The sequence below is a fragment of the Microtus ochrogaster genome, linkage group LG1, assembly GCF_000317375.1.
Source record: "Microtus ochrogaster isolate Prairie Vole_2 linkage group LG1, MicOch1.0, whole genome shotgun sequence".
NCBI lineage: Eukaryota > Metazoa > Chordata > Mammalia > Rodentia > Cricetidae > Microtus > Microtus ochrogaster.
The window spans coordinates 45992667-45998150 of record NC_022027.1 but is presented as its reverse complement, the minus strand read 5'-3'; the positions used below and the strand labels follow the sequence as shown (position 1 = coordinate 45998150).

The following is a 5484-nucleotide window of genomic DNA, read 5'->3' as shown; positions in this document are numbered from 1 at the left end:
TCACTCTGTACTGTAGCCCAGGCTGACCTGAAATTCACTCTGTACTGTAGCCCAGGCTGGATTTGCATTCCTGATAATCCTCCCTGCCCCAGCATACTGAGTACTGGGATTAGAGACATGAACCGCCACACCCCAATTCCATAGCAGTTTTTAAATTTACTGGGGGGGGGGGATACAGGAAGCAGAACTTGGCACCCTCCCCCCTTCTCAACCTCTGACCTTTAGCCTAGGCTCTGGGTTCTACTCTTATTCTTGCCCCTTGGGCTCTTGTGTTCAATAGTTTGTTTTCCCCAGGGTCAGGGACCTGAAGCTGTTCTGCATTAGACTTCAGTTAAGATTGTCCCTCTGTCTTTGGTGCCTCTTGTTTCCCTAGATAACATTCTTCCTCTAACCCTGGACCTTAGGACCCACCTTTCCCCTCCCCAAGCCACAGTACCCTGCTGTCCCTCATCTGGCCAGAAACAAACAGCTTACAAGAGGTAGATCTAGACCCAAAAGGTGGCCACTGGATTGAGGGATGCCAGGACATTCTTCGTTTCTCCTTTTCTGAGATAGGGTATGTAGCCCAGGCTGGCTACCAACTCCCCATTCTCCTGCCTCAGCATCTCAAGTGCTCATGTAGGCACGCACCCTCACATCCCGTCTTACTCCTTGTAAATTCTGAAAATGACCAAAGCACGCTCTCTCACAGGAGACACGAAGAAACCCCCTTCTCTTGGGGAAGCTGGCACAGATGCCCAGATCCCTGCCAGGAAGGAAAGCAGCATACTGCACCAGGGCCTTCTGGGAAAACAGATGCTGGAACCTGACAGGAAGGGTGAGTACCTTGCTGGAAAGGGGCATCACGATCTCAACCTGGTGTGATGCTGAGGGGGAGATCCCAGACCTTGACACTTCTAAGGGTGCTGTTTATTATCTTTGCCAAGATGGAGGCCACGCTGCAGCTTACAGGCACTTACGGTGCCCCGTGATTACAGTGGCCACCGGACTCAGTCCTTCAGTAACACACTCAGTGGCGGAGTCAGGCTGGCGGAGAATTTGGATCAGCCTTGTGTTCCAGACCTGTCCCCAAAGTGTCCTACTGTGTGTATCTGCTGTCGCCGAGTGACTCGCTCTCCGGAAATGCCCTTACACCGTTGCTTATTTTTCATAAAAGAATCCCATTCTTGGATGGGCGGGAATCAAGCCAGCATAAAATTATCTGTTTGGCTCTTCTCCAACCTAAACAGACATGTCAATTGTCTAGGGGAATGAAATGCTGGTTATTGGGCCACAGGCCAGACCCAGGATCTGCAGTGATCCAGGTAACTGGACTAGTCACCTAAGCTGGAAAATCACTGCCTCTTTCAGACCTGGGGTCTCCCAAGCCTTTACCAAAGGGGCAGCTGCTCACCTGGCCTCCTGACACACCCAGTGCCAATGTATATAGTTCGTGATGGTTAACATTGTCCACCTGACAGGTTCTCGAGTCTCTTAGAGGAGACAAGCCTTTAGCATGCATGAGAGATTTTTCTAGCTTAGACTGAGGTGGGAAGAACCGACCCCCACTGTGGGAGGCTCCATTCCATGGGCTGGGGGGGGTCTTAGTCTGAATAAACAGGATAAATGAGCTGGAAGCCTGCATTCGTCACCCTTTGCCTGACTGCTGATGTCATGTGACCAGCCTTTCCCAAGCTCCTGCTTTTGTGACCTTCCTGCCATGTGAGACCTGTGTGTTTCCTTAAATGTTTTTTGTCGGCATAATTCATCACAGCAGAAGGAAAGTCACTATGGCTCTCTTGATTCACAAAGCCAATGAGTGCACAGGGCTATCCAGCTCCTGAATCAACGGTCTGCGTGCTGAGTCAGGGGCCATAGCCAGAAGCCAAGGAATCCACCCTTTAATCAGCCTTGCTGTGTCTTTTCTCTGCTGAAAACCCTGAGCCTGCTGCTCTGGATACTTATCAGAGTGGTCTTTGAAACTAGGTCAGGAAAGGCGTGTCATAGGTTAATCACGAACTGGCTGGCCTTGGTATGTCAGAGGTCAATCAGACTGGCTGGCCTTGAAATGTCATAGGTCAATCAGACTGGCTGGCCTTGAAATGTCATAGGTCAATCAGACTGGCTGACCTTGGGATGTCACAGGTCAATCACAGACTGGCTATAGCTTGGATTAAGTGGCATGTTCCAGTTCAGTCTGATGTAGGCAGTTAGGACGGACCATGTGGTATAAAACATGACAGCAGGTGTTGGGAGCAGTAAGACCCCAGATCCTGAATTTCTAGTAAACAACTTGTTTTCACCTGATCTGAGTGCCTACAGCTGCTCTGAGCACGAGACCTTCAGGAGTTCCTGATGGCAGGAGAGTGGTTTCTGGTGGGTTTGGCTGGGACATGGCTATCTCTATATAATCTGCCCCTGAACACAATAAAGGGGGCATTCTTGGGGAATTCAAGGATGACCCGTGTCGCTTTCTCTCTGTCTGTGTGTGTCTGTCTGTGTATTTTAACCTCCAGCCCCCTTGCCCGAAGCTCGCGAACTGGGTAAAAGCTCACGGGGGTGCGGTACGCGGCAAGCAGGGGGGTAAAAAGCAAAGCCGTGGTGGTTTAAGGCTTGAGAGGTTTCCAGTTTACTGGAAAGGTGACTGGGGACCCCCATATGAGTGAAGCAAAAAAGGGTGTGAGCTGCGTGGTGGTCACACACATCTTAACCCCAGCGCTTGGGACCAGAGGCCGGCGGATCTCTGTATTCCAGGACAGCCATAGTCACACAGGAAGAAAGGCAGGAAGGCAGGCAGGAAGGCATTTTATTAGCCCAGTATTAAGGAACATGTGCCAATCCCTAAAAAAAGCAAATAAGATAGAAGAAATAACAAAAAACTAATGTGTAGATCTCTTTTACAAAAATTGTGGAATGTTTCATGAGTTTGTGTGCTGTCCTTGCCCAGAAGCCGTGCTAATCTCTGTGTTGTTCCAGCTTTAGTGTCTGTAGTTCAGTGTACGTGCCGGTGCCGAGGGGAGCGCAGGAGGGTTCTTCTCAAAATGATTCATTTACGTCAGAAACCCTAGTGCTCTGGTACTCTAAAGGAAGAAAGGTACAGAGAAAGGGTTTGCCCAAATTCACACAGCTTGTACTGTAAAGGGATGCAGGTTCAGACCACATTCACCCAGCTCTGAATATTAAACTCTGTGTCTTGCTGCTTCTTGGTCTTTTCATTTTCTCAGTTGCGTGGAAGTTGTCAAATATTTTGTAATAAACACTTTCCGTCTGGAATGACAGCTCTTCCTTTTTACAGCAGTGACCTACATTTCCCAATTTTCTTTTGGTCCAGCTAGAAGTCGTCTCATTGAACTTGAAAAGTAAACCAATTTTTGTTTCTGCTGGTTTTCCGAGTTTTGCTTATTTTTGTGCCACTGGTTTCTGCCTTAACTCTATCATCTCCTACCCGCTGCTACTTCGAGCTTAGTTCCTTCCCCTTTAGGGGTTGCTCTAAGAGCCTTGTTTCCAAGGAAACCATTTGAAGATATAAATTTCTCTCTAAGCATTGAATCTCTCATAGTCTTCTATTTTATATTTTCATTACCATTCACTCCAATATTTTCAAGCTTTTCTCACAATTTTGTGTTTTCGGCTATGCGTTTCTTAGAAATGTCTTAACTTCCAAATGCTTAGAGAATTTCAAGGCACATTTTTTAAAATTTAATCTTATTATCATCAGAAAAAAACTATTCTTTTAAAATTTATTAAAACATTTTATAAATGACTGTATGATTTCTTTGGGTAAGCGTTCTTATGTATCCTTGGAAATAATACATATTCTGCCTGTTCAGTGTAGCATCTTATTTATGCCCACTAGGTCATAGTGGATAAGTATCTTTCAAATCTACGTTCTCTTTTTTTTTTTTTTTTTTTTTTTGGTTTTTCGAGACAGGGTTTCTCTGTGGCTTTGGAGCCTGTCCTGGAACTAGCTCTTGTAGACAAAGGTGGCCTCGAACTCACAGAGATCCTGCCTGCTCTGCCTCCCGAGTGCTGGGATTAAAGGCATGTGCCACCACCGCCCGGCTCAAATCTACGTTCTTTATAAATCATGAAGAACATTAAAATCACTAACCATAATTGCGCGTGTGTCTACTTCTCCTTGCACACCCATCAGTTATCATGTCCTGTATTTTAAAGCTTATTCTCCCTACCTGAGCTCAAGGGGGCGGTGCCAACTTCATGCTTTGGTGACCCATCAAATTTCTGTTCACACATCAGGCCAATGTTCAGGGCCACTATATAATCTGTGACATTTTTATTTACTAAAATGCCATGGTGTTCTAGTCCTGACTTCTTAGAGATAGCCTCTTGTCCACCGTGCAAGCTTGGGCATTGTCTGTTCTTTTGTGGCTCACTGGCATGAAATGGCTCCCCACACTTGCTTCTATCATGCAATTGAAATATCAGGAGATTCGTGTGGAAGCAGTTTCTTGACTACAAGGGATGGGCGATGCGGCTCAGAACGGGTGACATTTCTGTCGTAGCTGGATCTAAAGATTCTGTGTCACTGACCTAGACTAGTCTCATGGGCTAGTCTAATCTTCATTTCCGGGTTTCTCCTGCTGCGTGCTGGCTGCTGCTGCTCATCTTCCCGGTTCCGAGCCCAGTTAATAGAGTTCTTTTTACCGACACTACAGGAAAACCTTCCACAGTGAGCTATCATCGACACTGCTCAGTTTATCCCCTTCCTGGGTGAGTCATGATTCGAAGGGAGACAGAACACACGCTTTGTTTAGACCTCGAAACCACTGTTTGTGGGCTCTGGCTTTTGTGTGTGGATTGAGAGGGTGCGTGAAACAGCGATACTGCTGCCAAAGAAGGTCTGCAAAGTCCATGGAGATAGAACCTTTGGAAACTCCTGAAGAGGCAACTTTATTTCTCCCATCTCCAAGTCTTTGGGGGAACGTAGTGGACAAACTCCTGTTATTCCACGTATGAGCAGAGCCGATGTTAAGGCTGCTATGTTGTATGACCTCTGCCATGCAGGAACTGGTTCTAAGAGGACTGTACATGTATTCAAATAACCTCGGCAGGGAGTATGCTAAGCCTGAGGGAAGAGTGTAGAGATGGGACTTATCTGAGTCTGGAGGAAGGGGGAGTCCCCATAACTGAAAACACACAGACACCTCAGGGCCTGAGAGCCTTGAAGAGCAGGAAGGGTTTTGTGGGTGGAGATAAAGGGCTGTAGCCACAGCTCTGGCAAATCTCTGTGATTTTGAAAAGACGGGGCTATTTGTGGTTAGCACTTACCTATAACCCCAGGCACTCAGGAGACTGACTCAGGAGGATTAAAAGTTTGAGACCAGGCTGGGATGCTTGGTGCTTGCCTTGGGTCACGTGGGAAAGAGGGAGCAGCAGTGTCAGGTTGGGCGGTGGACACGAGGGAGCTTTGGGCAGCTTATACGGTAGGAGTGGTTGCCCTCTGTGGTGGGGCGCATAGCGGGGTTTCTAGAGCTCGACAGTCCC

At 47.4% G+C, this 5484-nt stretch overlaps 1 pseudogene; it reads right to left on the bottom strand.

Annotated features, from left to right (window-relative positions):
• Positions 1 to 2881: 2881 nt before the first annotated feature.
• Positions 2882 to 2980, bottom strand: LOC113457533 (annotated as a pseudogene).
• Positions 2981 to 5484: the final 2504 nt, after the last annotated feature.